This window comes from Pelodiscus sinensis, chromosome 23 (assembly GCF_049634645.1).
Source record: "Pelodiscus sinensis isolate JC-2024 chromosome 23, ASM4963464v1, whole genome shotgun sequence".
Classification (NCBI taxonomy): Eukaryota; Metazoa; Chordata; order Testudines; family Trionychidae; genus Pelodiscus; species Pelodiscus sinensis.
Genome location: NC_134733.1, coordinates 1,396,812 through 1,414,785, shown reverse-complemented (window position 1 = coordinate 1,414,785; position 17,974 = coordinate 1,396,812).

Below are 17,974 nucleotides of genomic sequence, written 5' to 3'. Positions count from 1 at the left end.
GACATCCGTGGAGGAGCCTTGGCCCGTGCACTGCCCTCACCCGCTCCCCTCCTCGCGCTGTGCCCAGGGGCAGCTCCATCAGCTCTGCCCCACATGGACTGCGCCTCCAGCTGACCCAGGCTCCATGTGGCACTTTCACTTTGAAGTGTAGTCCTAGGCCTGTTGCTACACTTCCAAGGCGGAGGAGCCCTATCGACTAATCGAATAGTTGACGCAAAATGCATTGACTATCTGATTAGTTGATTACCCGATAGTTAACGTCCTTAGTCCAGCTAAAAAGCTGGAGCTGGCCCCAGGATGCGCACGGCTTTTCAAAGTGGCAGTGGTCTGGCCCCAGGCTTCAAGAGGCGCTGCCGCTTTGAAGAACCCCACTTCTGCCCCACTTTTATCTGATAGCAAGGGGGGGAAGTGACTAGTCGACTAGCCTGTCAACTATCCGATAAGCATTTGCCTGTCAACTATTCGATAAGCATCCCTAAGCTGGCAAGCTGCCGTGTCCGCAAGGGCAACCACATCAGGCAAAAGAAAAGGCTTTGCTGCCCTCCAGGAGGCAGGTAAAGGAAAAAAGCCGGAGACACAGCTGTCCGGGGGGGGGTGGGGTCCTTTTAAGCAAGAGTCTCAAATAGCCTCAGGCAGCAGCCACAGGGAGTGAGTGCTGTCTTGCTGCCTGCTGGAAGTGGTGGCCTTAGCTGCAGGTTAGCGCAGAGCCATTTCCGTGTAGCTCAGCACTGCTGCCATGAGCTTTTGGCGCGTAGATGAGTTGTTTCGAAATACGCTATTTCAGATGATTTCTCCTGGAGCAGCTTATTCCAAAATGAATGTGCAGTGTGGATGAAGCCTGGGAGTCAGCAGTTTCTGTTGAACTCTCCAATGCTGGTCTCATTCATTTATGATCTGGGCACTGAATCCTGTTTTCCTTACGGCAGCCGGAGTCCTCCATTCTTCTTCTCCGTCCAGTTTGACACAGACGCGATCGTCACCTCCTAGAGCAGCCCGGCAGCGTTCTGTGCGTGGCCCATGAACCAGTTTGTTTACTGTTGCCCACTTGTAGAGTTGCCAGATTCCATTGGTTTCCATTCACGCAGGATTTTCCCTCCCAACATTACTCACATGACACATTTAAAGTAAAGGCACGTAATCGAGGGGCGTGCTCGGTGCACACAACACCGACTCCGAGAGCCGTGCCATCAATCCAAGTGCTTCTACGGTTCACGCGACAGACCCCTGAATTCTAGGTGCACAAGTGCGATTAGCAAAATGGCCCTTCCCAGGAGACGACCTTGGTTAGAACAATCAAGGCCCAAGGAGAGGAAGGAGGCCGCTCCCTAGCCTAGGTTGCTCATTTCTGTTCTAGACCCAGCAATTCTGTCGCTGAGGGCTTGACTGCATTAAAACCACAGTAGCAGCACAGCTCCTGTGGAAACGCTGACTGTACCCATCGGAGGGTTCAGTTGGAAGTGTTGGAACCCAGCTGCCTGCACTTAAAACTCCGGAGCTGTACAGCTGCAGCGCTTCAGTGAAGAGACTACCCACACAGATGGGAGGGCTTCTCCAGATGGCGTAAGTACTCCTCCTCCCTGAGAGGCACGGTTATATTGCACAGTCTACACTGAATGTTGCACTGCTTCCACTGCATCACTCGAGTGAGGAATTTTCACATCCCAGAGTGATGCAATTATACCTGGCATAGGCCAATCCCGAGAGGTGTAGCTAGGTCAATGGAAGAATTCTCAAGGGGCTCGTCTACACTGGCCCCTTTTCCGGAAGGGGCATGTTAATTTCAGCTATCGTAGTAGGGAAATCCGCGGGGGATTTAAATATCCCCCGCAGCATTTAAATAAAAAATGTCCGCCGCTTTTTTCCGGCTTTTAGAAAAGCCGGAAAAGAGCGTCTACACTGGCCCCGATCCTCCGGAAAAAGCGCCCTTTTCCGGAGGCTCTTATTCCTACTTCCTACACTAGCCAAGCTGTCTACAGTGGGTTTTAGGCATCTCTCAGGGTATGTCTACACTGCAAGCTTATTTCAAAATACAGCCTCTCTCCGAGTTACAAACGAGTTACGGACCAAACACTTGGCTGTAACTCGAGCTGTTCATAACTCAGACCCCACTGAGTTACACGCAACCGTGCTGTTTGTAAGCGTGGGTTGCGTTCGTAACTTGGGGACCGCCTTTACGACCGCTCCATGGGACCTTTGGTCATAAGTGCAAATGGTTGTAACTCGATCGTTCGCAACTCGGGGAGCGGCTGTAAGCTGTTCTGAAGAGTTACTCCAAAATAGCTTATTTCGAAATAGCACGTCTATACTGCAGCGAGGCCTCAAAATGAGTCTGAGGCAGGCCCCTTAATAGACGTGCTACCTCGATTGAGAGCCCCAGGAGGCTCTGGGGAGGACTAACTTACAATGGCCCTGGGGAGGGGCTATTTCGAAATAGCAGCAGTGGAGCATCCACGCCTTGTTCCGAAATAGCTCATTCGGAAGAGGCGGTATTCCTCGTGGAATGGGGTTTACAGATTTCGGAATAAGCCGTTAGTTTTTTCAAAATTCTTTTGAAATAATGGAATGTCTGTTTATACCCTCGCGTTGCTATTTCAAAATAACACTAGTTCTCTCGGAACAATGGTGCAGTATAGATGCACCCTCAGTAGAGTTGTCACTCTCCAACATAGCTCTACTAATGTAAGTTCCCATTTAGACCAGCTGGAGTGTTGTCAGTAAAAATGTTTGTAATATGTGGGCCTTTTGATCTGATGTGTCTGTTTCCTTCTTAGCAATGTGGATGTTCATAACAGAAAACGTGGAAATGGCAGAGGAGCTTAATGATTTCTTTGTTTTGGTTTTCATCAAGAAGATTGGAGGTGATTGGATGCCTAACATAGGGAATGTTGGAGAAAATGAGGTACGTTCAGAAGTTACACCAGGAAAAGAACAAGTGAAAAATTACTCAGCAAAGTTGCATGTCTTCAAGTCACCAGGACCTGATCAAATGAATTGTAAATATTCAAGGAGTTGAAAGAGGAAATAAGTGAGCCATTAGCAACCAGAAGATTGGAAAAGGGCAAATCTAGTGCCCAAGACATCCCAGGAAACTATAGACCAACCAGTTTAACTTTTGGGCCAGGGAAGATAATAGGGCAAATAAGGACTCCATCTGCAAACATCTGGAAGATAATGAGGTGATAAGCAACAGCCAACATGGATTTGTAAAGAGCAAATCATGTCAAACCAACCTGGCAGCTTTCTTTGATAGGATAACAAGCCTTGTAGATAAGGGGGAAGCAGGGATGTGGTATGCCTAGCCTTTGGTGAAGCATTTGATACAGTATTGCATGACCTTCTTGTCAATAAGCTAGGAAAATGCAATCCAGTTAGCACACAAGGCAGGGGAGGGGATTCCCGTCTGAGTGGGGCAGGGCCCGCACCCTCCATCTGATTCGGAGCAAGAGCTTCGTCTTAGCTCTTGCTGAGTGCACTAACCAGCAGGCCACCCTGCTGTGGGGTTCTTTACATCTCTCCTGCTCCTCTTGGTCTAAGATGGAGTGACCATGCTGCACACAGATGGTGCTGCAGGCGTCAGTCTTCAGCCTGCCTTGCCCTCGACTAGATGCTCTTCATGCCCTTTGGCTAGCTCAGGGCTAGGGGAGGTCGAGAATGCGCCTGGCAAGGCTTTTGATACGGTTTCCCACAGGATTCTTGCCAGCAAGTTAAGGGAGTATGGATTGGATAAATGGACTGTAAGGTGGATAGAAAGCTGGCTAGACTGTCGGGCCCAGCGGGTAGCGATCAACGGCTTGATATCATGTTGATGGTCGGTTTCTAGCGGAGTGCCCCAAAGATTGGATCTAGGACCAATTTTGTTCAACATCTTTATTAATAACCTGGATGAGGGGATGGATTGCACCTTCAGCAAGTTTGCGGATGACACTAAGCTGGGGGAGAGGTAGATACGCTGGAGGGCAGGGATACTATCCAGAGTGACCTAGACAGATTAGAGGATTGGGCCACAAGAAATCTGATGAGGTTCAACAAGGATAAGTGTTGTGTCCTGCTCTTGGGATGGAAGAATCCCAAGCATAGTTACAGGCTGGGGACCGACTGGCTAAGTAGTAGTTCTGCAGAAAAAGATCTGGGGATTACAGTGGATGAGAAGCTGGAGATGAGTCAACAGTGTGCCCCTGTAGCCAAGAAGGCTAATGGCATATTAGGATGCATTAAGAGGAGCACTGCCAGCAGATCTAGGGAAGTGATTATTCCCCTTTGTTCAGGTCTGGTGAGGCCACATCTGGAGGATTGTGTCCAGTTCTGTCCCCCCCCACCCCCCCCCACTACACAAAGGATGTGGATGCATTGAGAGGGTCCAGCGGACCGTGACCAAAATTATTAGGGGACTGGAGCGCATGACCTATGAGGAGAGACTGAGGGTCTGTCTACACTACAAAGTTAATTCGAACTAATGGACGTTAGTTCGAATTAACTTTGATAGGCGCTACACTAGCGCTTCGCTAGTTCAAACTTAATTGGAACTAGCGGAGCGCTTAGTTCGAACTAGGTAAACCTCATTTCATGAGGACTAACGCCTAGTTCGAACTTACTAGTTCGAACTAAGGGCTGTGTAGCCCTTTAGTTCGAACTAGTGGAGGCTAGCCCTCCCCAGCTTTCCCTGGTGGCCACTCTGGCCAACACCAGGCAAACTCTACTGCCCCCCTCCCGGCCCCGGAGCCCTTAAAGGGGCACGGGCTGGCTACAGTAAATGTGCAAATTACAAGGCTGCCAGCACCCAGCCAGCAGACCCTGCACCTGACACCCCATGAGCCAACCACCCGATGCCCCCCAGCCCTCCCCCTCTTCCCGGGACCAGCCTGGCAGCTCCCAGGACCCTGCCCGGGGACGCAAGAGGTGGGCGCCCGCATGGTCTAGTGCGGAGATCGTGGACCTCATCCAGGTTTGGGGGGAAGCCTCCAATGTCCATGATCTCCGCACTAGCCACAGGAACGCGGCTGTCTATGGCCGCATGGCTGCCAGCCTGGCCGCCAGAGGCCACCACCGCAGCAGGGAGCAGGCCCGCTGCAAGATTAAGGACCTGCGGCAGTCCTACTCCCGGGCCTGCCTGCCAGGGGCCAACCCAGAGGCCTGCCCCCACTTTCTGGCTCTGGACCACATCCTGGGGGCTCATGCCGTCCCTGCCCCCCGGGTTGTGATTGACCCCGGGGCAGAGGGACCACTCCCTGACACCGAGGAGGAGGAGGAGGACACCGAGAGCCAGGAGCCTGCCGGCAGCCTGCCCAGGACCCAGGACCCCCGAGGCACCCCACAGAGCCACTCGCCTGTGTCGTCCGAGGCCGGGGAGGCCTCCACATGTGAGTACCATCATGTTCCCCTTATGTGTACGGGGGGCTGGGGGGAGAGGGACCCCAGGGACCGTGCGCCTGGGCCTTGCCCACCATGGAGCAGCAGCTAGGGATCCTGCAGGGGCCCTGGCCTTGCAGAGGGGGGCTGGGTTTCACCCACCTGGGCCCCAGGGAGAATTGACCGCTGCTCTTGTTTCACCACAGCCGCAGCACCTGGGCCTGCAGGGCGCACCACCCTGCCTGCAGCAGCCGCCCACGCCCAGGCCAGCAGGAGAGCCAGGAACCAGGAGGAGTACCAGCGGCGGCACCTCCGCTTCCTGGATCACCAGCTCCGCACCCAGGACCACTGGGTCCAGGAGGACCTTCAGCTGCGCCAGCGGAGCTTGGAGGCTGTGGAGGAGCAGGGCCGTGCCCTCAGAAGCCAGCTCCAGAGCCTCCTCGACCGGTTCCCGCTTCCTCCTGCTCCTGCTCCCCCTGCTCCCCCTGCTCTTGCTTACTCCGCAGCCCCCGTCCCTCCTGCCCCAACCTCCACACCCATTCCCCCCCCCCCCGACGCCCCCTCACCCGCAGTGTTGCAAGACGGGAGAGGCAGCCGGACCCCCACCCCTGAGCTTTCCTTTCCCTTCCTCCCTTCCACCCCCTTCCAGCTCCCTCGTCCCAGGTTTCCCCCTCCCCTCTCCCACCCTCACTCCTCCGTCCCCCCACCACACTTATGTTAAATAAAAAGAGATGTTGTTTGCCAAAACAGGTGTCTTTATTTGACATTAGGAAGGGTGGTTAGGAAGGGGAAAGGGGAAGGGGGAGAGGGTGGAAGAAGGCCCCAGTGGGGCATGCAGGGAGAGTTCAGTCCTCCTCCTCCTCCACCTGGAAGCTCTCCCGCAGGGCTTCCCGGATCCGGACGGCCCCCCGGTGGGCTTCCCGGACAGCGGCGGTGCGGGGCTGAGCATAGTGGCCAGCCATGCAGTCAGCCTCAGCCATCCAGGCTGGCAGGAAAGCCTCCTCCTTTCTCTCACACAAGTTGTGCAGCACAGAACATGCTGCCACTACAGGAGGTATATTGTGCTCGGCGAGGTCCAGATGTGTGAGGAGGCATCGAAAGCGGGCTTTCAGTCACCCGAAGGCCCCCTCCACCACGATGCAGGCCCTGGTCAGCCTGGCATTGAAGGCCTGGCGGGAGGGATTGAGGTGCCCCGTGTAGGGCTTCATCAGCCATGGCTGCAGTGGGTAGGCAGCATCCCCCACCAGGCACACGGGCATGTCCATGTCCCCGACCCTGATGTGGCAGTCGGGGAAGAAGGTCCCGGCCTGCAGCCTCTGGCACACGGAGGAGTTGCGGTACACACTGGCGTCATGTGCCTTGCCGGAACAGCCCACATTAATGTCCGTGAACTGGCCCCGGTGGTCACACACAGCCTGCAGGATCACGGAGAAGTACCCCTTGCGGTTCACGTAACAGGACGCCTGGTGTTCCGGGGCACGGATGGGGATGTGCGTCCCGTCGATGGCCCCCCCGCAGTTGGGTAAGCCCAGGGCGCCGAAGCCCCGGATGACGGCGTCCGGGTCGGCGAGCTGGACCACCCTGCGGAGCAGCACCCAGTTGATGGCCCTGACCACCTGCGGAGAGACACAGCAAAGCGTGAATCAGTGGGGCACCCGGGTGGCTGGGAGTGTTCGTGCCCTGGCAGTGCCCCGCGCCCCACTCCCGGAAGCAACCCCCCCAGGCGGCGTGTAGTACGGCCGGGAGAGACCGGTTCGGGGCACTTTCTCCTCCTCCCCCCCCCTTTTTCCCTGGGGCGGCCCATCCCCTCCTTGCAGCTCCCTTCCCCTCCCAGTCCAGTGGCCGGTGAGTGCCGTACCTGCATGAGCACTGCTCCGACGGTGGATCTCCCCACGCCGAACTGGTTCCCGACGGATCGGTAGCTGTCCGGCGTGGAGAGCTTCCAGAGGGCGATGGCCACACGCTTCTGGAGGGGGATGGCGGGCCTCATGCGAGTGTCCCTTCTGCGCAGAGCAGGGGTGAGCCACTCGCAGAGCTCCAGGAAGGTGTCCCTCCTCATCCTGAAATTCTGGGTCCACTGTCGGTCTTCCGAGCACTCCAGAACGATGCAGTCCCACCAGTTGCTGCTGGTGTCCAGACGCCAGATGCAGCGGGGCATGCTGGCGTCCGGGCGCCGCCGCGGCTCCTCCACGGCCTGCAGGGAGGCCAGGGGGAGAGGCAGGGGGCTGACGTGCACCAGGTGGTGCCAGGCAGCCTCCAGCCATTGCTGGCAGGCTTGCAGCAGCAAGTCCAGAAAGTGCACCAGAAGGTGCAGGGCGAGCCGTGGCTCCATGTTGCCACCTGCGTCGTCGTCCCCGAAGGGAAGCACCGACACAGATGGCCGCAGAGACCAACGCTTTGCTGTCCCTCGGCGAGGTTGGCAAGCAAGCAGGAAAAGCTGAGAACCGGCTGTCCAGGGGGGTCCCTTTAAGCACGAGCCTCAGATAGCCTCAGACAGCAGCCACACAAAGCAACTACTGACCTGATGCCCTGCCAGAACCGGTTTCAGCTGCCCTTAAGTGCCCCCCTGCGTCCAATCAGTGTGGACGCGCTAGTTCGAACTAGTTTTTAGATCTAGATGCGCTAATTCAAATGAGCTTAGTTCGAATTAGCGCTGTAGTGTAGACATACGCCCAAGGTCTGCACCGTCTCTGCCCCTGCTGCAGTTTCCTCAGGCTTCCTTCTCTGCCCGCCTCTGGGGAAAGCTTCCCTCGGGGTCAGGATCCCACAGGTCCTTCCTCCCCCCCGCCCCGGCTCAGAGGGTGGTGCAGACCCCCACTCTGCGGCTCTTCTGCTTTTCCCTCTTGGCTGTAAACCGCCCTGTTGGTTCTGCCCCGATGGGCCCCAGCTGCAGTTAGTGCTTCTCCTTCCAACCTCAGATGAATTAGCCCCTCTGGGGTGCCACCGTCTCACAGGCTGGCCAGGGCTGCGCTGTGTCTCGCACTCAGGCCCTGCGCCCCGACCAAACCAGATGGAGGCATTTGTGAGCTTGTCCTGCGCTGGCCAAAGGAAATGGGGGTGGCTGTCTGGGTACACTGGGATCTCAGCGGGGGCTGCAGGGGAGGCCAGGCTAAGGGCCTGTGAAATGTGCCCGACCCTGAAGGTTATTTCGCTCACGCAGTGACCCAGTGCCATGCGCACAGTGCTCTCCAGAGGGACCCACAGGCTAGCAGCAGCCTCCAGTTGGGAGCTACAGAGACAGGTGCCGGATCAGCCCAGTGACTGAACCCACAGCCCGGGGCAGCATTCTGTGGGCTTTCCGCGGGCTCAGGCGTGCAGGGGCTCTCTGGGCACAGCGCAGTCAGTATGAGCACGCAGCAGCCATTCCCCACAGAGGGAGTGTCTGGCCTGGGGAGGGGGCTGCCTAAGCTGCTTACAAAAGCTCCCACCCAAATGCTAACCCCGTGGACACTAGCTTGACTCCTAGCAGGTGACCGTGTGTGCTGAAAGCTCGAGTTCTCACAGCTCAGGTGAGAGAGGCAGACCCGGGGGCTGGGGGCTCTGTGGATTGCGGGTCACACAGGGTGAGGCTGGCACCTTCGAGGCACGGACAAGGCGGGGCAAGGGCCCAGAAGGGAGAGGCAGTCTGGCAGCAGGGCTAGGCCCCGGGGCAGGATGGGAGTGCCGGGAGAGGGTCAGACCTTGGCAAGTTACAGGAGACTTGGCAGGAGTCCGGGCGAGCTTAGGCCCCACTGGCAGGTGCCTGCCTGGCCCACCGCGAGCCCAGGGAAAGCAGGAGCTGGAGGGCGCTGCGAGGTGGAATGGCACGCTACAGCGTTACACGGCTCCGCCACTGGGTGCCGCTGTGCCTATCATAGCATATTTACGGTAACCTCAGTCCACACTGACAGCACATACAAGGCTCTCACAGAGCATGTCTACACAGGGATGATACCGGGACTGACCTATGCCAGTTGAGGGCTAATCAATGTAGAGTAGAGCGGAAGAATGACTTCTCCTGTCTTGCTCACAACACTCCTGTGACAGCATCCCAGAATCATGTTTGCTTTTTTTTGCAGCAGTATTGTGCTGATGACTCATATTTAGCTTGTCATCCACTATGACCTCTCGATCCCTTTCTGCAGTATCCTTCCTAGACAGCCACTTCCCATTCTGTGTGTGTGAAACTGACTGTTCCTTCCTAAGTGGAGCACTTTGCATTTGTCCTTATTAAACTTCATCCTGTTTACCTCAGACCATTTCTCTAGTTTCTCCAGATCAGTTTGAATTATGATCCTATCCTCCAAAGCACTTGCAATCCCTCCCAGCTCCATATCATCCACAAACTTTATGGCTGTGTCTACATTGGCACCCTTTTCCGGAAAAGGGATGCTAATGAGACAAGTCGGAATTGCAAATGCCATGGGGGATTTAAATATCCCCCGCGACATTTGCATGAACATGGCTGCCGCTTTTTTCCAGCTCGGGGCTTTGCCGGAGAAAAGTGCCAGTCTAGACAGGATCTTTCGGAAAATAAAGCCTTTTCCAGGAGATCCCTTATTCCTAATTTTAAGAGGAATAAGGGGTCTTCCGGAAAAGGCTTTATTTTCCGAAAGATCCCGTCTAGACTGGTGCTTTTCTCCGGCATGTTCATGCAAATGCCGCGGGGGATATTTAAATCCCCCACGGCATTTGCAATTCCGACTTGTCTCATTAGCATCCCTTTTCCGGAAAAGGGTGCCAATGTAGACACAGCCTATAAGTGTTCTTGCCAGGCGCATTCTCGGCATCCCCTAGCCCTGAGCTAGCCGAAGGGCATGAGGAGCATCTAGTTGAGGGCAAGGCAGGCTGAAGACTGACGCCTGCAGCACCATCTGTGTGCAGCATGCTCACTCCATCTTAGACCAAGAGGAGCAGGAGAGATGTAAAGAACCTCACAGCAGGGTGGCCTGGTGGTTAGTGCACTCAGCAAGAGCTAAGACAAAGCTCTTGCTCCGTATCAGATGGAGGGTGCGGGCCCTGCCCCACTCAGACGGGAATCCCCTCCCCTGCCTTGTGTGCTAACTGGACACACTCATGCGGCTCTGCCCAGTCCCTCCAGTGTAAGTCCCACAACCTGACCTCTCAGCTGGCAGATGTATTGCTGACCTGGCTGCTTTGGGATGGCTGCCCAGGGAGCCCGGAGTGCATGTGTCGCCGAGTAGCCATCCTCAGGCTGCAAACCGAATGGCCAGCTGCCACTGCCCATCAGACCGTGATGCACTCCGCAATGCCTGGTAGCAGCCCTGGAAATCAGACCCGGGGGCAAGGTGTGTGTCCATCCTGGGGGGCAGGGCCCGCACCCTCCATCTGATACGGAGCAAGAGCTGCGTCTTGGCTCTTGCTGAGTGCACTAACCACCAGGCCACCCTGCTGTGGGGTTCTTAACATCTCTCCTGCTCCTCTTGGTCCAAGATGGAGTGAGCCACTGAGGCGGTTCCATGTGGCCGGAGCCAGTGACTGCTCCTTGCTTGATTTGGAGCAGGGACTTGGCAACGAGATGCCCAATCCCTGGGCTGTTCGTTCTTCAGCCCCAGACGCTCTCTTTTATTTAGGTGCTGAGCTTCCCCCCACCCCCTGTGCCTAAGCCTCTTTTTGGGGTTGAGAGACCTCAGATGTTTGCAGGCTCTAAGCCCTGCAGAAGGAAGGCCCCTAAGGCTCTGGGCAGCCCTCAGTTGGGGGCATCAAGATGTAAGTCATTTTGCACATACCAGATGGTGCAGACTTGGGCAAGACGGCAGCTAAGTGGGGTTTTGAGAATGTCAGTGGCACCTGCATGCTGGACTTTGGTGCCTAAAGAGGTAGTGAGGCTCCTAAATCACTTTCCAGGCCTGAGCCTTCCCTGGCAGGGCCACAGGACGGATCAGCAACAGACGATCAGGTGCTTGAACACGACGGGCACTGGGAGCTGATGGCAAAGGCAAGGAAAGCGACAAAGTCCAACCTGAGACGGGGCAGAGCCTGGGTGGCCTAGAGGTGCCTCGGGGGTCCCAGCTGCTGGGTATTCCCATCAGAGGGAGCCTTCGAGATTCAGGGAATGTACGTCCAAGTGTGTGCGCCTGAGGCCTGCCTGTGACGCTGCCATAAAATAGAGAGTCCCCGGTCCTGGCGAGTTACCCGGTGCCCACTGTGTCCTGAGATTCGCTGTGGGCGGCTCATTGGCCTAGAGCAGGCCGGTGGACACTTGTAGTGCAGGAGAGCCCCACCTGGTACCAAGGGCCATGGTGGATTCTCCATCAGTGGCGATTTTAAAACCCAGATGGGATGTGTCTGATTTTGGTGCTTTGGCTGGGGACGTAGTGTTGGTACCTTGCTGGTTGCTAGGCTTGGGCTGTGGGTGACACCCCTCCCCCCCCGGCTGCCGTCCGGACCAGCAGGACAGGGGATGAGTCATTATGCAAGGAGCGCCCAACCTGTCGGATCAGTTGCCTCCCAGGGAGAGAAACAAAGGAAGGAGGGGAGGGGAGGCCAGCCCTGGCTGGGGGGCAGGGCTGGAAGGGACTTTTTAGTTTCTGTCTGGGATCATGGAGGAAGCAGCCTAAGCAAGGGGGCTGGGATTTAGGGGCCCAGTCTCCTGCATCTCAAGGGGGGGCTGAGGCATCCTAGGCCTGCCCTGGAACCGGATGACATCTGTGCTGTGCTGTATCCTGGAGAAGCAATAAAACTCCCGCTATTCTACTGGCTGGTGGAGTCTGTTCGTGCCATTACAGGGGTGCAGGAGGTGGGGGAACCCCAACGCGCCACCACAGGCTGGTGTCCTGCAGGTCAGACTACATGGTCCCTTGAATCTTTCATCCATGCCCGGAGCTGTGAGCCATAAAGGAATGACCCCCAGAGTCCCATGGGTGGCAGGTTTGTATAATTTTTGGTGGTGCCTCATTAGCCATGCCCCCTGGCCCCCATTAGCCATGCCTCTGGAGGTTACATGCTCAGGGCAAGATGGACACATGACCAGAGGTAAAAGGTGCCATGTCACCCCTCTTGAAGAGCTTTTCCCACCATCCTCCTACCAACAGGGATTAGTTTGGCCCCCACCAAACACTCACGCAACTATCATGTAGTTGCATTAACCCAATGTGTGTGACATTAACTCGGGCGCAGAGAGGCTGGGGGAAATGTTCCCTCTAAGGCTCTGTCTACACTCGCGGCTTCTTGCGCAAGTACAGCCGTTCTTGTGCAAAAACCCACAGAGCATCCGCACTGCCCGCCTGCTCTTGCACAAGGAAATTTACAGTACGGCGTGGTAAGAGGGTGTCTTGCGTAAGAGCTACGCTCTTTTCTAACAGGTGTAAGCTCTTTAACAAGAGGGCAGTGTGGATGCTCGGCAGGGATTTCTTGCACAAGAAACCCCAATGGCTAAAATGGCCATTGGAGCTTTCTTGGGCAAGAGAGTGTCCACACTGCCATGGATGCTCTTGTGCAAAAGCACAGCTCACACAGGCAGTGTGGACGTGTTCTTGCACAAGACTTCTTGCATAAGAATCCGTGCGCAAGATGTTCTTGTGCAAGAAACTGCCAGTGTAGACAGAGCCTAAGAGTTTCCTCCCATGAGCAGAATGGATTTGTGTTGTGCACCAGTAGTGAGTTCATGTGGCTTGTCTGGATGTGCCACTGTGGCACCCAAGTTATTAATAAATATTTTTAAACCTTTACTTTTTCTCTCTGCTGCCATGTCTCCTCCCCTTGCTCCATCAGCTCCCCTGGTGCCTGCTGCCCCCCAACCCCTCACCCTCCTCTGCTGTCCTGACTCCTGCCCTTCTCACGGCCCTCAGTCCTCCTGCGACCTGCCCCCCTCCACCAGCCCTTCTCTCCCCCCTTGTGCCCACTCCTCCAGTAGCCCCTCTCTGATCATGTGAGCTACCCCTCCTCATCCCCTCTTCTAACACCTCCCTCTACATACCCGCCCTGCCTCTCTCCTCTGGTGCTGGTCCCTCCCCTGCAGGTGTCTGCCCTTCTGCTTCACCCCCAGAATCCCCTGGCACCTGCACCTTCCCTTACCCCTGCACCCTCCTGGTGCCGCCCCTTTTGCCCTCTTTTTCCCTGATGCCCACCCCCTCACCACCCTCTGCCCCCATTCCCCTCATGCCCCTCTGTGCCCTCACTCATATCTTGCTCCATCCTCACCTTTCTCATGCCCACTCTTTCTTTCAAGCCTTCTCCCAGCACCTCCCCCTCCAGCTCCCAGTGCCCTTCCCCTCTCCTCTCCCAGCATCACCCTGTCCCCCTCCCACTGACACCTCCCCTCCTGCCTTTTTCCTCATTGTCTGCACTTGGCCCCCTGGCATTTGTCTCTCCTCTACCCTTCTCCTACAAGTCCCTTCCTCTCCCAGCCCTTCCCCAAGTTTTCTCACTTCCCCTCCTCCTCTCCTACCTTCTGCCTTCCACTTTGCGCTCCTCCCCAGAAGTCCCCGAACTCTGAACCCGCAACTCAGCCATGCGGTGCAACGCGGCGCCGAGCAGTTTTAAAGTCCCGGGCCATGACGTCACGTCACGCCCGGGCATCTCCCCGCCCACCTGTTTGAGCACGCCGTTTGAGCACGCCGCGCATGGCAGCAGCAGCCGGCAAGGGGGAGCTGAGTGAAAGTTGTGCATGGCAGGGCTGGGGCTGGGGGAGAGATGCTCAGAGGCCAGGGTGGAAGGACACATGGGGGGGCCGGGGCCCGCTCCAAGCAGGGCCGGAGAGACTCAGCACCAAATATTGGTGGAGCAGGGCCCCCGGATCTGAATATTGCTGGAGCCTGGGCACCATGAGCCCATAGAACTCGCCGCCCATGCTCCAGACCTTTGCAGCCCTGCATGGCTCCTGAGCTGATGGCTGGGATTACATCCACTCCAGCGCACGGCAGCCTGTCCTCCCCCGACCAAGAGGGCTAAGAGGGAACTGATATCTGCAGGCATCACTGCAGGGGAGCTCGACGTCCATTGTAGAAGGCTGGAAACATTCCCACCGGTCAGCAGGGGCAAAGGCTCTAGTTGGGGCTGACGGTTAAGCCCGTGAAGTGTCGTTGAGTGGTTCGAAGTATCTACCAGTTTCAGTCCTGATCACAGTGCTCTGTACCCTCAGCACAAGGACAGGGAAGCCCTGATGGGGAGGTTGGGGGAGGGGGGAGACAAGTGCTCAGAGTCTGATGCAGCTCCCCGGAATGAATTCTCTCTGTGCCAGCTTCATGCCTGACATGGCGACTGTCCTGCAGCCCAGCACAGACCTGCCCAGAAAACCACAGGCTGGCGGGGTCAGGGAGAATTTGAAGCACTGACAATGAGGCTCGGCATGTGACAGTCCTAGAGGCTCATGGCCAATGCCAGCCCATATAGCGTCAGGAGTAACCAGACAGATTTGCCAGCCAAGGTCTCTCTGGGGGTGACCCCTGTTGCTCACAAACACAAACGGCTGCTCACCAGCTGTGAGCCTATAGAGCAGTGGGCATCAGAGGGCTCCGGTCCTGATGGGGCCCCTGGGCACTGCCACAGCAGAGTACGAAGAAATGATCCAACACTCCCCAAGCAGGGCGAGCTGGATAGGCTGTGTCACTAGGGTCTGGAACAGGTGGACGAGTCTGGGGACTTCGGTACCTGCCCTACGACTTCCAGGAGGCACCGTTGCTACTCACAACATCGATTAATGGCCAAGTGACCCAGCATGAAACACGTCAATTCAGTTTGTGTTTCAACCCAACATCTTTCATCTAGATTTTTACCCATGGAAGAGAGAGGAACCAGGGGGATCTCCCATGGAAAGTTTCTATTTTGCAGCAAGTGCATTTTCCGTCCAAAAAACCAAAACCAAAACCAAACAAAACGTAACCTCCCCCCAAATCCCAAGCCTCCTTTTGCTGGAGGATTCCCGAGAGCTGCACTGGCAATGTAGGGGAGGGCTTCATGGCTGCATTGGCACTACTGGGGGATTTACTAAGGGCATTTTGGTATCTGACTGGGGAGCTGGCCGTGGGTGTGAAGGGTGCACGTGCCTGGTTCACAGGAATGGACAAAGGAAGCTGAAGGAGCATGCAGGAAGCATGCAGGCCCGGAGCCCGTCTGGGTGAGACCCTGGCATTGGCTAAGCAAACAACGCAGCGACTGAACCCGCATGGCGAGCAGCACGGCCATGTGCCAGTTCTCCAGCCCAGCAGCTCAAGCCGAGCACCCCAAGGAGGCTGCACTTTGCAAGGCAGTGAGGGCAGCTTTGGAAGAGCTCGTGGGGGCCAACAAGGCTGGCTTTCCCCAGCCGCTCCTCCGCCCAGCAGGCGACAGGAGCACAGGTGGAGGAGCATCAGCAGGGACTGAGGCCAGGGGTGCTGCTTGCAGCGAGACGGCGAGGGGCCCGTGTGGTGGGAAAAGCTTAATTGGAAAGTTCAGGGCTTTGCAGACACAGCGCTTGCTCTGTCTGAGGGGCCACTCGTCAGGGTGACGGCAGCATTCTCTCAATGCCAGAGAGACCCAGCTCCTCCTTCGGCCTCTGCAGCCTGGGTGTCTGGCCCCTGAGCTGGCGCCCATCCGTGCCGCATTGGGGCCATACGCCACGCTGGCCGGGGGTCCAGTCCTCACGAGGTGTATCTGGGGACACCAGAGAGAACAGAGAGTCTCCATTCTCTCTTGTCCCCTAACGGGCTGACTGATGTGGGTCCCTCTAGGCCTCTCCCATTTCACTGTGAGTTTGGGAGGAGGGAGGAGTTCCCTCAGAGCCCGGAGCGCTAGCAACCGTCTCACGCCCCTGTTTGTGCATCCCTCTTGGAGCAGAGCAGCACTGAGTATGCCCAGTGGCAGTGGCCAGCCACGCTGGGGTCCTGGAGAGGTGGCTGGATTGCTGAAGACCCCAGAGTCAGAAGGCGAGGCGAGTCGAGGAGGGGAGAAGGGAATCTGTGCAGAAAGACACATGGCTCAAAGCCAAGCTAAGCGGAGCACTGGCAGGAAGGCTGGGCACTTTTCGCTGAGAGCAGAGGGCTCTGTGGCGGGCTGTGGGGCATACAGGCTTCCAGGGCACCCTCATTTTGCGATTTACAGACAAGGGCTACGTCTACACTGGCATGATTTTCCAAAAATGCTTTTAGCGGAAAAGTTTTGCATTAAAAGCATTTTCGGAAAAGTGCGTCTAGATTGGCAGGATGCTTTTCCGTAAAAGCACTTTTTGCAGAAAAGCGTCTGTGGCCAATCTAGACGCGGTTTTCCACAAAAAAGCCCCAATCGCCATTTTTGCCATCGGGGCTTTTTATCAGAAAACAGTCCTGTGCTGTCTGCACTGGCCCTCTTGCGCAAATGATTTGCACACGAGGGCTTTTGCCCGAACAGGAGCAGCACAGCATTTCCACAAGAACACTGATTTCTTACTTGAGATCCTCAGTGCTCTTGTGGAAATTCAAGAGGCCAGTGTAGACAGCTGGCAGGTTTTTCCACAAAAGCAGATGATTTTGCAGAAAAACTTGCTAGTCTAGACACAGCCAAGCTGTTTTGGCCAGTTGGGCCTATCAAAAAATGCCACCTCGGGGATGGGCAATGAAGATGTAAGGAAATTTTCAGCCCAGGAAGCTGGATCAGAGCCTTCCTCTCCCCCAACACCAGGGGAACGATGCCAAGTTCTGGTCCATGGAGTTCCCCAAGTGGGGTGTGAGAGAGGGGTCGCTATGTGCGCACCCTACGCCCACGGCTCAGCTTAGCTTGACACGTGTCCTGTGTCTTTCTGCACCCTCCTTGTCTTACTCTGACTTGTAGCGGGCCCCAGCTGGCCCAGGGCAGCCCTAGGAGGCAGGAGAGTGTTTGAGAAAAGCAACGGGCAATGGGGAGGAAATGTTCATGGACAGAACAAGCCTGATCCACTTCCTCATCCCCAGTCGAGAGATCTTCTCGGGCTGGAGCCTCCGCGCTCGGACCAGCTGCCAGAAGTTTCCTTTCATCCAGATTTGGCTTCATCCTGACTTGGCCACAGGGATCTGAGTGGCCAGGGCATCCAGGCTGAACCAGCGTAACTCCCTCTGCCTGGCAATGGTGCTGGAAGCAGGTTCACATTGCAGCAGCTCGTCACTCCCTGAGCACCGGCCCCAACCCCTCATCTCTAAAAACCCAACCAGCTGGGCTGAGCTCACCTCAGTGGCCAACTTTCCATCCCCGCGAACACAGCAGGGTTGGACCAAACAACTGACTCCGCAGGACCCGGACAGTGATGCAGGGATGAGACATGAGCAGCCTCCCCACGCGCAGCACCCAGTAAATACAACCCCACCCTTCAGAACTGATGCACCAAGCAGCCCCCATCCCAATCCACCCATGAGCACAGGGCCCTGGAGGTGCCAGCAGTGGCTTCATTTCAGCAGGGCTCCTGGGTGCAGCCCCTTCATGTCCATGCCCCACTGACCCTCACCCTCAGCAGAATCTGATGGGAAGCAGCCAGCCAGGCCTGCACAGGACACCGTAATCCTGACTTCCCCCAGTGTGCTTAGCTTGGGAGCCTGCTAATGTTCCCTTTAATTTGTTTCCATCCATGTGCAGGATAAATTTTGTTGTGTGCACTGAGGCATTTGCAGATGTGCACCACCATTTGAAACACATGCTGCCAGCTGGGGGTGTTCTACCAATCAGCTGGGCAGTACCAGAATTTCTCACTCAGCTTAGAGGGAAC